At 37.7% G+C, this 19,959-nt stretch overlaps 1 long non-coding RNA gene across 1 annotated transcript in view; it reads left to right on the forward strand.

Annotated features, from left to right (window-relative positions):
* The first annotated feature begins 3,009 nt into the window (after positions 1-3,009).
* LOC103094493 (uncharacterized) overlaps positions 3,010-19,959 on the forward strand; it is a 156,658-nt gene continuing 139,708 nt past the window's right edge. Inside the window, exon 1 of the long non-coding RNA XR_008915132.1 lies at positions 3,010-5,043. This is a non-coding gene — a long non-coding RNA (uncharacterized LOC103094493). The remainder of the gene's footprint in view (positions 5,044-19,959) is intronic.

Consider the following 19,959-nt stretch of genomic DNA (forward strand, 5'->3'; position numbering starts at 1 on the left):
CCTTTTTGTCCCTATTTATTTTTCTCCATATGTCTATTAACTCTAATTTTTCTAAGATTTCATTCACCTCTTTTACCTCTTTCTTATTATTTATTTTTTGGTTTGATTTATCTAAATTTGATAGTAGTTGGTTCAAGTCTCCCATTAATATGGTTTTACTGTCTATTTCCTCCTTTAATTCTCCTAGTTTTTCCATTAGAAATTTGGGTTCTATACCATTTGGTGCATACATGTTGATTAGTGATAATTCCTCATTGTCTATACTCCCTTTTAACAGAATATATTTACCTTCCCTATCCCTTTTGATCTGGTCTATTTTTGCTTTGGCTTTGTCAGATATCATGATTGCAACTCCTGCCTTCTATCAGTTGAGGCCCAAAAGGTCTTACTCCATCCTTTAATTCTAACCTTGTGAGTGTCAACCCACCTCATATGTGCTTCTTGAAGACAACATATGGTAGGGTTTTGGATTCTAATCCATTCTGCTATTCATCTACGTATTATGGGTGAGTTCATCCCATTCACGTTCAAAGTTACGATTGTCACTTGTGGATTCCCTGGCATTTTGATATCCTCCCCTAATTCTGACCTTTCTTCTTTAGCTATAACCTTTTTTTTTTAAACTGTTACCTTCTGTCTTGGAGTCAATACGATGTATTGGCTCCAAGGCAGAAGAGTGGTAAGGGCTAGGCAATGGGGGTCAAGTGACTTGCCCAGGGTCACACAGCTAGGAAGTGGCTGAGGCCAGATTTGAACCTAGGACCTCCCATCTCTAGGCCTGGTTCTCAATCCACTGAGCTACCCAGCTGCCCCCTAGCTATAACCTTTTAAAGCAGTGATTTACTTTAGATTAGTCCCCCTAGTCCCCTCCCCTGATATGCTTCCCTTTCTAGCCCCTCCCCTTTTTTCACTTCCCCTCCCCCCTCCTTCCCTCCCTTTTTATACTCCTTCCCCTTCCCCCTCCTTAATTTCCCCTTCTCTCTTACCCTGTTGGATAAGATAAAGTTCAAGTTCCCAATGAATCTAAATGTTCTAAGCTCTCAGAGTTGATTTCACTGAGAGTAAGGTTTAAGTAATACCAATTAGCACTTTCTTCCTCTCCTCCCAATAGGAAATTTCTTTCCTTCCCCTTCCCATGTGTATCTTTGTGTGAGAAAGATCATTCTATTTAGTTTTTTTCTATTTCTTGAAGTACATCTTAGTACCATCAATGATTCACCCCCTCCCTTTTTCTTTCTTTCACGCCCCCTTTCTCCATATTGTCTTAATGCCCCAATCATTCCCTATGCGTGATTCTTCTAACTACTCTAATGATGCATACAATTTTTGAGAGTTACACATTACATTTTCCTCACATATTAATATATATAATTTGATATAAATGTAGTCCTTATAGAAGAGAGTTTGAATAAAAGAAAAGATAACATTTTTCTTCTTTTCCTTTTCCTTCATAGTTGCCTTTTCAAGTTTTCCTTGCTCTTTGTGATTGGATATCAAACTTTCCACAGAGCTCTGGTCTTTTCTTTACAAAACTTGGAAATCTTCTATTTTGTTGAATGCCCATACTTTCCCCTGGAAACATATAGTCAGTTTTGATGGATAGCTGATTCTTGGTTGAAGACCCAGCTCTCTTGCCTTTCTGAAAATCATGTTCCATGCCTTACAGTCATTCAGAGTGGAAATTGCAAGGTCTTGTGTGACCCTGATTGGCATTCCTTCATATCTAAATTGTCTTTTTCTGGCTTCTTTTAAGATTTTTTCTTTTGCTTGAAAGCTTTGGAATTTGTCAGTTACATTCCTGGGAGTTGTCTTTTGGGATTTAGTGTAGAGGGTGTTCTGTGAACTCTTTCAATGCCTGTATTGCCTCCTTGTTCTAGAATCTCTGGGCAGTTTTCTTTGATGATATCTTGTATTATGATGTTGAGATTATTATTTATTTCTGGCTTTTCTGGTAGGCCAATTATTCTCAGATTGTCTCTCCTTCCTCTATTTTCCAGGCCTGTCACCTTGTCAGTGAGATATTTTATGTTATCTTCTAATTTCTTAGTCTTTTGGCTTTGCTTTATTAATTCTTGCTCTTTTGCAAGATCATTGTCTTCCAGTTGCCTGATTCTGACCTTTAAAGCCTGGTTTTCCTCTTCAGTTTGGTGTATCCTGCTATTTGAGGCTTCAAGCTGCTTCTGTAGTTGCGTTTTTTTTGTGCTTCAGATTGCTGAGTTCCTTTTGCATTATTTCACATTTTTCCTGCCAGAAGACTTCTATCTTTTTGATAACTTCCAATTTAAATTCTTCAAGAGCTTGTGGACAATTTCCATTTCTTTTGGAAGGTTTTGGTACGTTTGTTTGTGCTTTCTCTTCTGCTATTTCCTCTATTTTTTGTGTTTTCCCTCCATAAAATGTATCCAAAGTCACCCCCTTCTTCTTGCTTTTCTTGGTGTTGGGGTGTTGGGGTTCTTGGGTACAGTTTGCCATCTCTGTGTTTTGTTTGTTTTTTTCTTCCTCCCCTTTCCAGTCAGAAATCTGAATGAGTAGTACTTGCTCTCAGTATAAGGGTATAATGGTCAAGGCTTTAGTCTCAGGCTAATTCTAGGTTCTCTGCAGCTGCACTGTCTTCCTAGGGAGGCCCAGGGACTGCCCTCCCCTGCCTGCCGGTGTTTTGGGAGTTAGTGCTCTCAGGTGAAAGTCTTTGGTGGTCTTAACTAACTCCCAAGACCTGTAGGTGCCCCTTGCTCACATCAGGGGATCCCTTCGCGCACTTGGTGATTATAGCGCACTGGTTCTGGGAGCCTGAGATCTGTGCTCCCCTAGCCCACCTGCTGGGGTTTCAGGTGTTAGTACTCTCAGGAGAAGGACCTTATCTTATTCAGGTCCCCAGACTTGGGGCTGCCTGTTGTTCAGTCCTGGGGTGCCCCTCCCTCACTTGTTGATTCTGGACAGTGCTGACTTTAACTCTGGCTCTGGCTGTTTGGTGAGGGAAGGGAGGGTGGGTCAGCTTTTCGTTCCCTTATATTGTGGAGATGCCGGAATCCCACCTACCTTCAGAGCTTTGCCTTGTTATGGGGTCTTTCCATCTTATGAGGATGGTTGTTTTTTATTTTCAGAGGATCTTTTGAGGTTGTCTGTGTTGGGTCTGAGGAGAGGAAGCCATGCTTACCTGGAAGTCCAATTGCCTAGTCTTTACCACTCTTCTGTCTTAGAATTGAAACTAAGACTGAAAGTCAGGAATTTTTGAAAAGAGATAAACCAGAGATAATGATCTTTAAAAATGTTTTTGTTTTCTAAAGATAATGTTTTTTTTTAACCTTCCTTTAAACCCTTACCTTCCATCTTGGAATCAATGTTGTGTATTGGTTCCAAGGCCAAAGAGTGGTAAGGGCTAGGCAATGGGGGTCAAGTGACTTGCCCAGGGTCACACAGCTGGGAAGTGTCTGAGGCCAGATTTGAATCTAGGATCTCCTGTCTCTAGGCCTGCCTCTCAATCCACTGAGCTACCCAGCTGCCCTGAAAGATAATGGTTTTTAAAGCCCTTTGTAGCTGGAAAGTCTTAGAGACATGCAAGTTATTTTGGTAGTATGAGTGAGTCCTTATTAGATGCAGAATTACTGTGGTAGGTAGCTGGGAAGGCTCAAACAGGATGAAGATATGGTGCTAAAACACAGAGGCAGACAGCTACAGGGCCCAAGAGAACCTAAGTGAGAGGTGCAAACCACATGCTGTGTGACATACACATCACTTAACTCACCTGCTCATCAGCTGTCTGTGCTAGAATGGCAGGTTCTGGAAAAAAGGCAAGAATGTACCAACATGGAGATTCTGACTCGAGATTCCAAGCTCACTGAATCACAGTATCTCCGAATTGGGTTGGTATTTCAGAGCTATCTGAGAGGATTATCCTATACAGCATCACTAGCAAGTGACCAGACAACCTTTGCTTGAGCCAAAGGAAGTGAGAGTTACGGCGTTTACATGATGTGGTCCAAAGAGCCCCAGACTTGGGAGGCTTTCCTTGGGTTTCATTCTAGCCTTGTCACTAATTGAGGTCAAGTCACTTCCCCCTTAGTGGGGCAGGTTCTCCCATCTGTACTAAATCCCATTCTCTTCTGACTATTTATTTGATGAGGACATTTAAGGATCCTCTGAAGGAGGATAGACAGAATCTTGGGTCATGGATTCAGACCTGGGAGGGACTTCACAGGCAGTCTTGTCCAGTTTCCTCATTGTATAGATAAACTGAGAACTAAGGAGATTAAATGTCTTGCTTGTCACACTTTCAGAAAGTGACAGGCAAGAATTAAACCCAACTTGCCTCACCCTAGAGTTATTGTTCATCTCACTAGACTATACAAGGCTCCCGTGTCTTCATAATTAGCCCTCTTGGTGCTGAACATACTAGAGGCTGGCCCTTGCTTACCTTCTGTTCAGAGCAGGTAGATTTTTTTTTAAATTTTCTGGTTTCCTGACTATTCTTACCATGATTTCTATTTCTCAGTTTTATCTATGGATAGTTTTTTTTAACTGCAATGAAGGGATGAGGGTGCATGAGTGATTTTTAATTAAAAACCAATTGTTTGCTTCTGGAAATCTAAAGCCCCAATTAACAAGCAAACTCCATAAAACTTCATCACTTGAGCCTTTGAGACAGGAGGCAGCAGTAAAAGGGTGACATGCCAAAAACAAATTACATGCATTTATCAGTAAATGGAGCAGTCTATGCAAATGAACTCCAGCTTGGGAACTCATGGAATTGCTGGATTGCACTGGTTAACAGTGCAATTCATTAGCAGATGAGAATAGAGTATAGACCAGGGGTCCCCAAACTACATTTCCTGGGCCACATGTGGCTCCCTGAGGCCATGTATCCGGCCCCCACCGCACTTCCGGACGGGGCACCTCTTTCATTGGTGGTCAGTGAGAGGAGCACTGTGTGTGGTGGCGCCACTCAGGCACAGTACTACTTCCGGTGACATAATCCTTTGCATTGTGCCTTAGAATGAGGTGCCACGCAAAGGATTATGAGGCTGCACAATGGAAGACGTCAGCATGGTGAGCGGCAATCTGGGGGAGGGGATTCTGCACTGTGTGTACTGCTACTGGGTTAGGGTTAGGGTTAGGATTTTATAGTCTGGCCCTCCAATGTTCTGAGGGATAGTGAACCGCCCCCCTGTGTAAAAAGTTTGGGGACCCCTGGTATAGACCCACCCTCATGCTACATCATTGTGGGACAGTCACTGTGCTCACATAAGCATCACTGGGGCAAGGGAAATCGAGTCATAGAATGAAATGTAGAACTAGATAGGTGCTTGGAAATCATCCAGTCCAGCCTCATTTTATAGATGCAGCTGTGAGACCCGGAGAGTTTCTGGGATTTACTCAAAGATGTAAGAGGCAGAGGATAAGATTCAAAGTCAGATCCTCTGACTCTACCTCCAGTATTCTTTCTACTATACCCTATACACCTGTATAAGGTAATTTGTTCAGAGACAGGGAGGTGCTAGCGATTGGTCTCTGAAAGGTAAGAACAAGGGGAGGGAGGGAGAGAGAGAGAGAGAGAGAGAGAGAGAGAGAGACAGAGAGACAGAGACAGAGAGAGACAGAGACACAGAGACACAGGCAGAGAGAGAGAGACCTTAGATATGAGGGTTCCCATGAGAAGAAAGTTAGGGATTCTAGAGGTGAAGTAGGAATACTAGAGGTGAAGTAGGCATATGTTCTAGGCATGGGGAACAGTTTCTGCAACAGCATCCAAGGTAGAAATGGGAAGCCATTCATAAGGAACAGCAAGTAAGTTAGTGTATTAAGAGGAAGTAATATGGAATAAACCTGGAAAGGAAGGTGGGTGTGGGCTGTGAAAGGATTTAAATGACAAACAGAAATGCTAGAGAAATGGGACTTTTTGATCATATAACTTTGGCAGTAGGTAAACAAGGAGTTATCTAAAAAAATTTCAAATTATTAGCAACTAATGTAAGAATGCATCCATCAAATCACTAATTATCTGAGAAATGCAAGTCCCCCAAAGGTTGAGGTTTTTACCTTACATTCAGAAAATTGTTAAAGATGACAAAAGATGAAATTGGTATGTGTGAGAGGGATTATGGGAAGATGAATATTGTTGGTAGAATTGTGAATCAATATGATCATTTTGAAAGCAGTTTGGATGTGAATAGTGACTCTAATGTGCATGTCCTTTAATCCAGAAATTCCACTACTAATCATAGTAGGTCAATTGATATTAATTGAAATCAAGGAGGTCATTGATAAAAAGAAAATTACTAAAGATATCAAAATAGCAACATTTTTGTCATAGTAAAGAACTGCGAACAAATGAGATGGTTATCAGTGAAGTTAAACATTGTGGTATGTGAATATAATGGAATATTACTGTGCTATGAATGTGAAAGAATATGAAAGAAATACTTATATGAACTGATACAGAGTTTATGTAAGCAGTGTCAAGAAAATAATATACACAGTGATTGAGTATGATAATATAAACAGAAAACCTTCCACAAAGCAATTTCAGAGAATAAGCATGGGCCCCAAAGAAGAGGTATGAGAAGATACCTGCCTTCATTTCTTGGTAGAGATGGGAGATCTTGGACATGGAACATTGCACATTTTAAAAATTATATATTTTATTTTACCAATTACATGCAATAACAAATTTCCACATAAGTTTTCTGAAGTGATATGATTCAAATTGTCTCCTTCCCTCCCTTTTTCTTTCCCCTTCCTGAAGCTGGCAAGCAATTTGATCTGGGTCATACCTGTATTATCATCATTGTACATTTTTTCATATTGTTTTATGCTTTGGTCAGTTTTACCAATTATTTTCTCCTCTTACTCTTTTTTTTCCTTTAAAAATATTCTTGCCTGTATGAAATGCCTCTTTGGAAGTGGTTAGAGGGAGATATACTGAGGAAAATTTAGGTGATAATGAAAACAAGAGGTATTAACACAATTTTATTTAAAAAACAAAACAAAACAAAAACGAATATTTTGGCAGCTATGCAGAAGATGGATTAGAGAAGAAAGTGACGAGGTGGAGAGACAAATTAAGAATCAATTACAATAATTCAGATAAGAGTTAATAAAGTTTGAATTTAGGATGGTTGTGGGGTGAGTGGAGAGTTGGGAATGGATGAAAGATATATTATGGAAGTATTGTTAAAAAAACTAGGTAACTGATAGGATAGAGATAAGAGCAGAGGAAGACTTTACATAATGTAGGAATGGGGTACATGGAAAGTATAATAGTGCCCTCAACAGAAGAAGAAAACGTAAAGGAGGGAGATATGTATGATTCTCCTTCACTCTCCATCAGTGTAGTCACAGATGATAAGGTGTTGATGTTAACAAGGTTTTACTGCACTGTACTTTATTAAACATCCAATTCTGAGATAGAAGAGGAAATAAATAGGTAGGTCTTGGACACAACCAGCACTTTGACAGTTTGGGTTGAATGCATGTCAGTTATTGAGGGATTGCCCTCTCCTCTCTTTATCTCCAATGGGAAAACCAGAAGCTGCCCATTTTGGATATATGGGACATCCAGTGAGAAACTGGTCCAATAGGCAGTTACTAATCTAAGACTGCCGCTCAGAAAGAGACTAGGGATGATATAAAGAACTGGATGTGATCTGAATAGGGGAGACATGTCCAGTTTTATTAGCTCTTCTTTGAAATTTTAAATTCAAACTTGAATCAAAGTTTTTTTTTTCTTCAGTCTATGATTAATGTCATTTCTCAGGTTGAAGATTTTTTCCTTTCACCTTGTACATATGTATTACATGAACTGCTTAATTTACAGATGAGGGAGTTGAGAGTGTTTAAACAGTTGCTTAATTAATAGCCTCAAACTATCTAGTCTATGATTTGGAACAAATAATGTGTCCATGTGGGGTGGCAAGGTGGGATAGTGGAAAAATAACTGAAGTCAGCAGCTATTCACCAGCTGTATGATTGATTATGGGTAAGTCACTTAAATTGTGCATCAATTTTCTTCCTATGATTAATTATAGTGATGGTAATGATAATAATAATAACTATATCGAAGAGTTGTTATGAGGAAAATGTTTTATAAACTATAAGAAATATGAGCTATAATTTATTCTTCTCATCATTTTCAATGGTATTTAGGTAAAATGGTCCTGGGAAAGCTAATATCCAAATATTTTTCTTTTATATTTAATGTTCTTTGGACTTTTGAAAAGTTAAATAAAATAACTGATTTTTGTTATTGAATAAAAGCCTTTGGATATGAGCTCTTCTCCCTTTGCGAGCATGCTTACAACAGTTCTAATAGTGGACAGGGCAATAGAAATTATATTTAACAATAATAGCTAGTATTATATAATATCTATATAATGTGCTGATTACAACTATTATCTCATTGTATCCTCAAAAGAGCCTTGGGAGCAAAGTACTATTATTATCCTTGTTTTACAGTTGAGGAAATAATAGGTGAATTGATGTGTTTAAAGTCACTGTTTTAAATGACTGAGGTCAGATATGAACTTGAGTCTTTCCAACTCCAAGCCACTCCATTTACTGCACTACCTGGCTGCCTTTTCCTGTGTAATTTTGATCTTATCTATCAAGTCACTATATTTTGACAGTTTTTTTGTTCTATGTGTGTTCTATGATCACGAGTATTTGGTACAGTGAAGCTCTACAAATAACATTACTCTTAGAGTTTTATAGTACGATGCTTGGACAGTTGTGGATAACCATACACTCTATGACAATTATCTTTTTCTAATATAGTTTATTGGTTGAGGTCTCTGAGATATTTTGAGGTCCCTATTTATAGTAGGGCTATTTTTTATGTGTCAATTAAAAATGACAATGAGCTTCTGATACATAATTCTAGTTGCCAGATTATATCTGTTAAATATCTGATAGGTGCTGAATTTTTATAGTCTGTAGAACTGTTTATTTTCTACAGTTTCCTTGAATATTGCTATGTTGACAAGTCATTTCTTGATCTTCATGACCCTGTTTTGGGGTTTTCTAGGCAAAGGTACTGTGATGGTTTGCTGTTTCCTCCTCCAGCTCATTTTTACAGAGGAGGAACTGAGGCAAACAGGATTCATTAACTTGCCCAGGATCACACAGCTGGTAAGTGTCTGAGGCTGGATTTGAACACATAAAGATGAATCTTCCTGATTCCAAATCCAATGTTCTATCTACTATGTCATCTAGCTGTCCTGAAAATGCAGACATCTTAAGTATAACTTCTGCAATTTCTAGTGACAAAGATGTGGTCCTGTTCGATTTGGGACTTGAATGGTCCTTGAGAAACACCTGATTTCCTCAGACTATCCTTGACAAACCCTGAAGTATGTTCTTTAAGAACTAACACTTTTAGAGACAGTTAGGTGGCACAGTGGATAGAGTGACAGACCTGGAGTCATGGAGGACCTGGGTTCAAAGCTAGCCTCCGACACTTTCTTGCTATGTACTCCTGGACAAATCATTTAAACATGATTGCCTAACCCTTGGTGCTCTTTTGTGTTAGAATTTGATATTAAGACAGAAGGTAAGGGTTTATTTTTTTAGAAGCCAAAGGCTTTTTTTTTTCCCCTCCAAAAAATTAAACCCTTATCTTCTGTCTTAGAATCAATACTATGTACTGGTTCCAAGGCAGAAGAATGGTAAGAGCTAGACAATGGGGGCCAAGTGACTTGCCCAGGGTCACACAGCTAGGAAGTGTCCGAGGGCAGATTTGAACCTAGGACCTCCTGTCTCTAGGCCTGGGAGCCACCCAGCTATCCCCAGGTTTTGCTTTTTTTTTTTCATTTTTTTTAAAGAGCTACCATTTTGGCATGTTTTCTTAGAGAAATGTCCTCAAAAATAAAAATTTAAATGAAAAAAATTAGAAACACAACAAAAGCTAGTAATAAAGTACATATATGTCATGAAATCTAGCAGTCAACTGATAAGAGAGAACTAAATGTGTAAAAACTAGCTCAGTGTGGTTTTATTGGTCATGACCAGACATCTTTCATTGGTCTCATGTCAGTAGATGAACACACAGAGGACCATCGCTATCAGAAAATGAAACCATAGCAAATTATTTGACACAAGTTTTCACGCAATGCATTTGCAATAATTAGCATAATTCATGATTTCATTTTTCATTGCAGATATTGATCATTAGCCAGTTTGGTAGTTATTGGGACTGCTGAACTAATGTCTACCTCCAGGCAGCTGGCTATTTGTAGCTAGGCTATAGAAAGAATTTAAGTCCCCGTATCTCTAGAATTTGGGGACAAGGTTGAAAATAGCAAATGCAACAGATAATTGCTGGAACGGTAATAGTAGAGTAAATGTCATCTCAATGTTGTGCTTATCTCATACCATGTCAGGCTGCTCAGAATGCTTCTGGACACCCCATAAGACATTTTCAGAGTTACCCGTGGCACTAGACAGTCCCCACTTTACAAAAGGGGGGCTGAGAAGAGGAGAAACTTAGAAACTGCCTAAAATTGCACAGTTAGCTGGAAAGAATAAATAGTGCCTATTCTTTTTCAAATAATTAAAACCTTGACTTTGGGTATTTGTTCACATTTAGAAAGCAGCTATAGCAGACCCTATTCCCCTGAAATCTGGAGAAATTCTTTCTTTTCTTATCTTTTTCTAAAAGAAATTCATTCTTAAGCTGATTTTTCAATTTTATGGTGCATATGTGTGTGTATGTGTATATATATATATTCTCCCCCATCCAAGCCAGAAGACTTATAAAAGACCGTAAGTAGATCTTTGCAAAGCTATCACTTTGTTTGTAAGGGGGGATAGGTAGAAAAGGGCTGGCTTATGTTCTCATTCAGTCATCTGGGGAGAAGGGGAAGGACACTGAGAAATAAAGGCAAGAGAAGCACATTCATCACCCCGGGCTGCGTCCTGGGCTGATGAGTGGCTCCCATGGGAGTCTTAACAAGGTGCTGCTGAATCAGAGCCCCCAGACTCTTCCATCCTCCTGCAAACAATCCCTAGTATATTTCAGTAGGATGCAGCTCTACGATCTTCAGGTAGAGACTCAGCAAGACCCTCTCCTCCCCCCCCCCATCCATCTCTCTGAGTCCATCAGAGATGTGGCTAAGGAAGGCATTAAAATGGATAGATTGATAGCCTTGTGATCACATTGATCTTCATACAAGTTGTATATTATGTCAATTATTCATTGCTTAGAGATATCATCAATGGTGAAAAATCACATAGAGAAAAGCCAGGAAACCTAAAGGCTATAAATTTCAAGCCCAGGGTCTCTGTGGCTTCTTTAGAGTCTCTGATGTCATCTCTTATAAATATGGAGGCTATAGAAGCTAAGACTTAAAAAAAAATTTTTTTTTTACCTTCAGCCACGAGAATGGACTTGCCACAGGCAAAACAAACCAAACCAACAAAAAAAAAGGGAAGAAATGAATTAAAGCAACCCAACCTTATTGGTCTGTAATTCCCCCCTCCTTCATTTTGAATCTCTAGTTCGAATATCAAGACCGTTTTTGGGTCACAGAAAGAATTTAGTAGGACTCTGTCTTTCCCTATTTTTTTTAAACCTTCATCTTCTGCCTTGGAATCAATTCTGTGTATTGGTTCTAAGGCAGGAGAATGGTAAGGGCTAGGAAATGGGGGTCAAGTGACTCGCCCAATCACACAGCTAGGAAGTGTCTGAGATCAGATTTGAAATCAGGACCTCCCATCACTGGACCTGGCTCTCAATCCACTGAGCCACCTCGTTGCTTCTTCTTTCCCTATTTTAAAAAAGTTTATATAATATTGACATTGATCTTTAAATTTAAATTTTAATCTGTTTATACATCCATTTGGCCTTGAGGCCCCCCCCCCCTTTTGGAGTTCATTTATAATTTTTTCCCCTTCTATAGTGGAAGTACTCTCTTTCCTGTTCTATTAATCTAGGCAATTTATATTTTTGTAAATAGTTATATATTTAACTTTTCTTGCCTATTTTATTGTCACATACTTAGGTGAAATAAATCCAAGTAGTTTTTATATCTTCAATGATCTTAAATTTACCATTCTCATTTTAGATACTAGTAATTTAGGTTAAATTTTTTAAAAATCAATTTAACTAATGGAAATCTACTTTAATATTATTATTACATTTTAAACATCTCCTAGCTTTATTAATTCAATAGATTTTTTTTTTAAACCCTTACCTTCAGTCTTGGAGTCAATACTGTGTATTGGCTCCAAGGCAGAAGAGTGGTAAGGGCTAGGCAATGGGGGTCAAGTGACTTGCCCAGGGTCACACAGCTAGGAAGTGGCTGAGGCCAGATTTGAACCTAGGACCTCCCATCTCTAGGCCTGGTTCTCAATCCACTGAGCTACCCAGCTGTCCCCAATTCAATAGATTTTTAATTTTTAGTTTTGTTAATCTCTCATTTGATTTTCACTATTTGTAATTTGGGATTAAGTTGGTTGTTTTAAATTTGTTGGTTTTCTAGCTTTTTTAATTAATTAAAATTAAATTAATTTTATTATTTAATTAAATAAAAATTAATTAAAAAAAAAAACCTTTACCATTAGCCTTGGTATCAATACTGTGTATTGGTTCCAAGGCAGAAGAGTGGTAAGGGCTAGGCAATGGGGGTCAAGTGACTTGCTCAGGGTCACACAGCTGGGAAGTGTCTGAGGGCAGATTTGAAGTTAGGACCTCCTGTCTCTAGGCCTGGCTCTCAGTCCACCGAGCTATCCAGCTGCCCCCTCTTTCTCTCTTTTTATGGATGTGCATTTAAAGATACAAATTTCTCTTAAGTACTATCTTGGCTGCACACTAAAAATTTTGATATGTTGTCTAATCATCATCATTCTGCCTATCAATTTATATTTAAGCCCTTACCTTTCCATCTTAGAATCAATACTACATACTGGTTCCAAGACAGAAAAGTGGTAAGGGCAAGGCAATGGGGGGGTTAAGTGACTTACCCAGGGTCACATAGCTAAGAAGTGTCTGAAGTCAGATTTGAACCTAGGACCTCCAATCTGTCGGCCTGGCTCTCAATCCACTGAGTCATTCAGCTGCCCCTGTCACTCTCTTTAATAAAATTATTTACTGCTTCCATGATTTATTCTTGGGGACCCACACATTCTTTAGAATCAATTTATTTAAGCAATTAAATGAAAAAAAACCCAAACAACTCTTACTTTACATCTTAGAATCTCTACTACCTATTGTTTCCAAGGCAGAAGAGTGATAAAGGGTAGGAAATAAGGGTTAAGAAACTTGTACAAGGTCATACAATTAGAAAGTATCTGTGGCCTGATTCAAACCCAGGATCTTCTGTCTCTAGTCTTGGTTTTCAGTTCACTGAACCACCTAGTTTCCCCCTTTCCAATTAGTTTTTTATCTTTGCTTGAAAGGTTCTTTATTGATTTTAATTTAAATTTTGGTAAAACTCATGCAATATTTCTTATTTTCTGTTTTAGAGAGGTTTTTAATGTCCTAATGGGCAATTTTTGTGTAAGTGCCAATGCACATTTCTTTCTATTTCCATTCAATATTCTGCAGAGCTCTCTCTCTCTCTCTCTCTCTATATATATATATATATATATGCATATATATATAATGGAACTTAAAAGAGAATTTATATGAAATTGCAAGTCTTCATATCATTTACTTTATTCTTTTTTTTTATAATAAATTCTACACATTGCCTCCAAAACTTTCCTGCTTGTTTGTCCTTCCTTCTATCTCCTACTGTGTTTTAAAAAAATCACAATAAACCTCTTTTTTATTAGGCACATCATCATCATTAACTCTACATCCAATTAAAAATAGGAAGAAAGGAGAAAATGATCCCTTTATAACAACAAAAAATGGTCAAACAAAATGAATCCCAATAGAGGTCATGTCCAAAAATATATGTTCCTCTTCCTTCTATTCATCACTTCTCTGTCAAAAGATGGGTAACATACTTTTTCATAGAGCCTCTGGAGGCATGGTTTATCACTATAAAGATTAAAGTTCTTTATTGTTTAAACTAACAAGAATTATTTTTTCACTGACTCACTTTTCCCCATCCCTACTGATAAAAGGAAATAAAACCCTTGTTACAAATATGTATAAGCAAGCAAAAAAAAAATCCCAACATTGGCCATATAAAAAAGTATATTTATTTTGAATAGTAAGCCCATCACTTCTCTATTAGGATGCATTTATCACCATTGGTCCTCTGGAATTATGGTCAATTATATTAATCACAGTTCTTAACTCCTAAAATTTCTTTTATAGTTTTATATAAATTGTTCTACTTTTGCTCTCTTCACTCTGCATAAGTTCATAAAGTCTTCTCAGATTTCTTTCCAACCATCATCCTTCTTGTAATTTCTTACTGTACAAAGATAATTACTTTCAAGTATCATTATTTTATCATCCATTCCCCAACTGATAGGCACTGTCTTTAGTTTTTTTGCCATCACAAAAAGCTGCTGCAAATATTTTTGTATATATAGTACCTAAATTAATTTCTTCCATGCCATACCAATCAAATTACCAAAAGAATAGAAAGCCATGAAAAATGGCTTTGTAAAGTATGGCTTTGTAATGAAATTAATCTGTAGAAATTAAAAGTCAAGAATCTCAAGGAAAATAATGAGGAAAAGGGGGAAAACAAAGGAGTTTAGCAGAACCAAATATTAAATTTTGAAGCAGTAATCATTAAAATGATTTGGTATTTGTTGAAAAAAAAAACCAGAATGTCATCAAGGGATACAAATTAGGGACATAGAATACAAAAGCTAATAATTCTATTTACCAAGTGTTCAATAAACCCAAAGACCTCTTACTATAGGTGTTAAAGGCTCACTGTTGCCAAAAACTGGTGGAGAAAGTTGAAACCGGTTGGGCATAAATTAGATTTAGACTACTAGTTCCTGTCATCATTTGCCAAGATAAGCTAAAAATTGAGATATGACATGTATATCATATCATAAACAATTTAGTTGAAAAAGGAAGAAGTTTCCGTAGAAATCTTTGGAAAAGGGAAAAGTTCTTGACCAAATTAGGTAGGATTGTTGAAGATAAAATGGATAATTTTGATTATATAAAAGTACATTAATGCACTGTTGGTAGAGTTGTGAACTGATACAGTCATTCTGAAAAACAATATGGAACCTTGCCCAAAGGGCGAAAAAACTGTGCATACCCTTTGAGCCAGTGATTCTACTACCAGGCATGTATCCCAAAGAGATTAAAGACATGGAGAAAAGATCTACTTGTATGAAAATATTTATAGTAACTGTTTTTGTGGTGGCAAAGAACTAGAAACTGAAGGATGCCCATCAATTGGAGAATGGTTGAACAAGTTGTGGTATGTGATTGTAATGGAATATTATCGGGATTTAAGAAATGACAAAGAAGTTGATATCAAAAAAACTGGATAGATTTATATAAGAAATGATGCAAAGTGAAGCAAGCAGAACTAGGAGAACTTTATTCACAATAACAATAGTGCGATGAACTGTGAATGAACTATTATCAACAAGGCAAGGATCCAGGACAACGCCAAGGAATGGATGACAACAAAGGATATCCACCTACCTAGAAGGAACAGATGGAGTCCAGATGCAGGTTCAAGCTTACTATTCTTCAATTTATTTCCTTGTGATTTTTCTCTAGTGTAAGCAATATGTATCATGTTTTAACAACATGATAACATGGAAATATATATTGTATGATATATGGTAGTGGAGTTGCTGATCTGTACTAGTGGAAGGGATTTCCATACTGGGAGTTTTTATACAGATAAATACCTCCCACTTCCCCAAAATGCAGAATATGATGTCAAGCACTAGAGATACAAAGACAAAAAAAAATTATCCCTACCATTAAATAGAGGTTATTTTAGGAGGATGGAACATGTAAGCAGATAAATATGTACATGATATAGCTTAAATAGAGAAATTCAAAGAATCTATGGGACTTCTATCCTCCTGTTCCTTCTTTGTTCACTGCTATGGCATGCCACAAACTGGGCAAGGCCAGCTGTTTTCCTTTGCAGCATCCTCTCTTTAGGCTCTTCTCCCTCTCTGATCTCAAAAAGACCAATGACTTTGGCCTCCTGCTAGTGTTATAACACACACACACACACACACACACACACACACACACACACACACACACATTTTTTAGCCTGTCCTGGGAATGAGAGGAAGCAGGGAAAGGGGGCATGCCCAGGAGAAAGAGAGGGCAGCTGTGGAAAAAAAGAACTAGTGGTGATTGATGAGTCAGCATCAGAAAGTGGAGGAAAGATGTTGGCCCTTAGGCCCTCTGGCTATTACAAGTCCAGGCCAGATGTTTGCTGACTAGCTCAATTGCTGTTCAACTTGTTTAAATCCTGGCAATTTGTACATTTCATAGTGTTTTTATGAGACGTTTTGCAGCCATTACCTGCCCACCGCTATGGGGAAATAATGCCAGGTGACTCAGCCTCATTTTTTCCATATTGGGTCTGAACTTTGTGTTAAAAAAAAAAATTGCTTTCATCTGTCCTTAAAGCAAATATTCTTGGAGCCAGACAATCAGTCGTCTTTTTTCTTTGATTTTTCTAATAGTAAATAGACACCAACCACACTGACCTGGCTGCTTTCCCTCACGCTGATCCAAACAAATAATGACTTTGAAATGATTTTTCATTTTGGACTGGAGTAATTGTGTCATGTTGTATAGTAATTCTCCAACCTCTGTGTTTTGTCATTGTGGCATCTGAGCTAGTAGTTCATTGTAAATATTCTATTCCTTCCTGTTGGCATATACTGTAGCAGAAAGATCACTGGATGGAGAGTTGGGAGAGCTGTGTTTGATTCTCACCTTTGCTCCTTGTTAGTGAGGTGACTGAGAAAGTCACTTTCCTGGGGGCCTCGGTTTCTTTGGATTATTACGAGCTGTTTTAGCTCAAAAATGTTATGACCATAACTCAAAATTTAAATTAAAATGTTATGAATGTATGATTCTCTTGATCCTTTCCTCTTTAACAAGTGGCTGATTTTTTGTGTGTGGATATAATTGATAGTTATAAATATAATAATTGATTTTTTTTTGAGCCAGCAAGAGCTGCATCGCTTCTGAAACAAGTTGAACTGGCTTTGTGACCTTTGGTAAGTCACAACCTTCTGGTGATCTAGCCTAGGCAATCCTCTGAGACTCTCCAAATTACAGAGTATGTAGTCATCTGTATTGGTAAATGGGATTTCCCCTTCCATCTGTTCTGTATTTTCATGGTGTCAAATTCAGATAGAAATGGCCCCAGTAGGCAGCATATTGATTATAAACCAAAATTAGCATTATATATGTTGTATTTTTATTTATTTTGTTAAACATCCCAATTACATTTAAAAAAAGACCCCTTACCTTCTGTTTTAGAATGAATACAGAATATCAGTTCCAAGGCAGAAGAGTGGTAAGGGTTAGGCAATGGGGGTGGAGTGGCTTGCCCAGGATCACATAGTAAGGAAGTATGTAAGGTCACATTTGAACCCAGGACCACTTGTTTCTGGGCCTGGCTCTCAATCCACCAACTACATTTTAATCAGCTGCAGTAGGGAGTATTTCAGGAGTGTGATGCTTGTAGGCTACAATTTTGACACTTCTGCTCTAAACCTATCAAACCCCAAATCCAGTCTTTATCACTATCCTTCATACCTAGAACAAAGGGCTTTACAACTCTGGTTTTGAATACATGTAAGATAAAGATAAAAATTCATATCTTCAGTACAGGGACTTGGTTATCATTCAAAGAGAGTGTAAGGGCAAAAAGTTGATCTGACAAAATATGTATGAGTTAAAAAAAGAGATTGTGGTCGCCAATTATAAAATATTAGCCCTTAAGTCAAAAAGACCTTTAGAAGCTTTTATTTACAACAGGTAGAGATATTAAAGTGGGAAATGTAGGAAGGAGGTAGAGAATTGTCTAGACTTCCACCTAAGTGCTGCTCCAGTGAAGTCCAGCTCAGCACTAGGAAGGGCTCCCTCAAGTCCCAATCTCCACATGGAAGTCCCAGTAGTATCTTCAGTAAGAATTCACTAAAGCAAGCCTCTTTCTTTTGTCCAAGTCAGTTACCCAAAAGCCTCTTCAGTGCAGAATACTCCAGCCCAGGACGAGTCCAGGAAAAGTAACTTGCCTCTAAGAGTCTTCCTTCAGCCCAGCTTACCAATGCAGAAGGAATGGATCAGTCCTCGGGCTTGGCCTTTGATAGCACCTTTTCCATGTCACTTCCTGTATCTCCCACTCTTCACAGGAACCAATTGCAGCATTTCAATTTGCCTAACACTGCAGTGGCCTTTGGAGGTGTGAGCTTTCTCTAGTAAGTGACTTGTCAACTCTCTTACTTAATGGGTTAAGTGCTAAGTAGGGGCACTTCAAGTTCTTAATTTGATTAACTTAAAATAGACAAAGGGAGAGTTAATTCTATCTTCACAAGAGCTATATACTACTCACAGAATATTATGCTATATTTTTAGAATATAGAAGAGAAATTTAAAAACTTTTTCAGTCTAACGTACTAGTAGACTTTCTAGGCTATGTTGGGATGAAGCATCCCATCCACCACTTATCCTTACATCACTCCAACTCCTGCCATATTGTGCATAGACACACACAGAGAACTATACACCGCAATTCAGGCCAACCTGCCTCCAATGTTTGTTGTGATCACTTCATTGGTATTGAATTAGGAAATGTTTAAAATCTCTTCTAATCCTGAGATTCCTCATTTGACTTTACCTTCTTCCTCCACAACTGGCAAAAAGAACTGAGGAAGCTGAAGATCTCATGAGATATTCAGGATAATTGTGTGGGGCATCAAAATGTTGATTAACATTTAAAAGATGGTTCTTCCTACTTTTGAGTTAAGTGGAACTTGGAGAAAAGAATTGACTGTGTCTAGTCTCATTTCTTATATACCTATTTCAGATTCCTCTGCTATTTGGTTGTTTTAAAATGTTTTGCTGATATATTTTATTTTTTACTCCAGTTGTTTCCTGATATCTTTCCCCACCCCTCATTAAACATCACAAGATTAACAATGAAGTTAAAGTAAACTGACAGATGACATATCACATTTGTCAGTGTTTGGGACACTGTGCCCACATTCCCCCATTTCTCAAATGATAGTAGGGAATGGGATATCCATCAGCTGTTCTTTAGGATCAAGAGTAGTTATCAAAATTAATGTTATCTGACCTTTAGTCCATTTTTTGTTTACATTATTGTAGTCATTATGTACATTGCCTTCTTGATTCTCTGTTTACTTTATTCTGCATCTGTTTGAACACATCTTCATATGCTTCTTTGAATGCCACATGCTCATAATTTCTTAAGGTGCAGTTTTTTTCATTATATTCCATGTACCATAATTAATTTGTTCAACCATTTCCCAATGATGGGCATCTACTTTTTCTCATTTATCTGCTGTGAACATTTTGGTACATGTAGGACCTTTCCATCTTTTTGAAAAGAGGGTATAGACAGTTAAGTGACTTTTCTCTAATTGTTTTCTAGATTAGTTGTACAAACCCATAGTGCCACCAACATTATATTAGTGTGCCTTATTCCTATAACTTCTCTTACATTGACTATTTTCACCTCCTGTCATTTGGGTATAAACCTTAGAGTTGCTTTACTTTACATTTCCCTTTTTTTTAATTTAGCAATTTGGAGAGTATTTTCCATACATATGTCTTAAAACAACCAAACAACCAAACAAACCACAACTGTTCGCTTTCACCATTTACTTTCTGGGGAGTATCTCCAGACTTATGATTGCATCAATTCCCAGTATATTCTGGATATCATACTTTTGTCAGTGCTATTTGATAAGAAATTTCCCTCCCCTCCACAATAAACTTCACAGTTTATCTCCTTGAATTGATTTTGCCCAAACAAAACCTTTTACATTTTATATAATTGAAATGATCTATTTCATGACAGCCTCTCC

The sequence above is a fragment of the Monodelphis domestica genome, chromosome 1, assembly GCF_027887165.1.
Source record: "Monodelphis domestica isolate mMonDom1 chromosome 1, mMonDom1.pri, whole genome shotgun sequence".
Lineage (NCBI taxonomy): Eukaryota > Metazoa > Chordata > Mammalia > Didelphimorphia > Didelphidae > Monodelphis > Monodelphis domestica.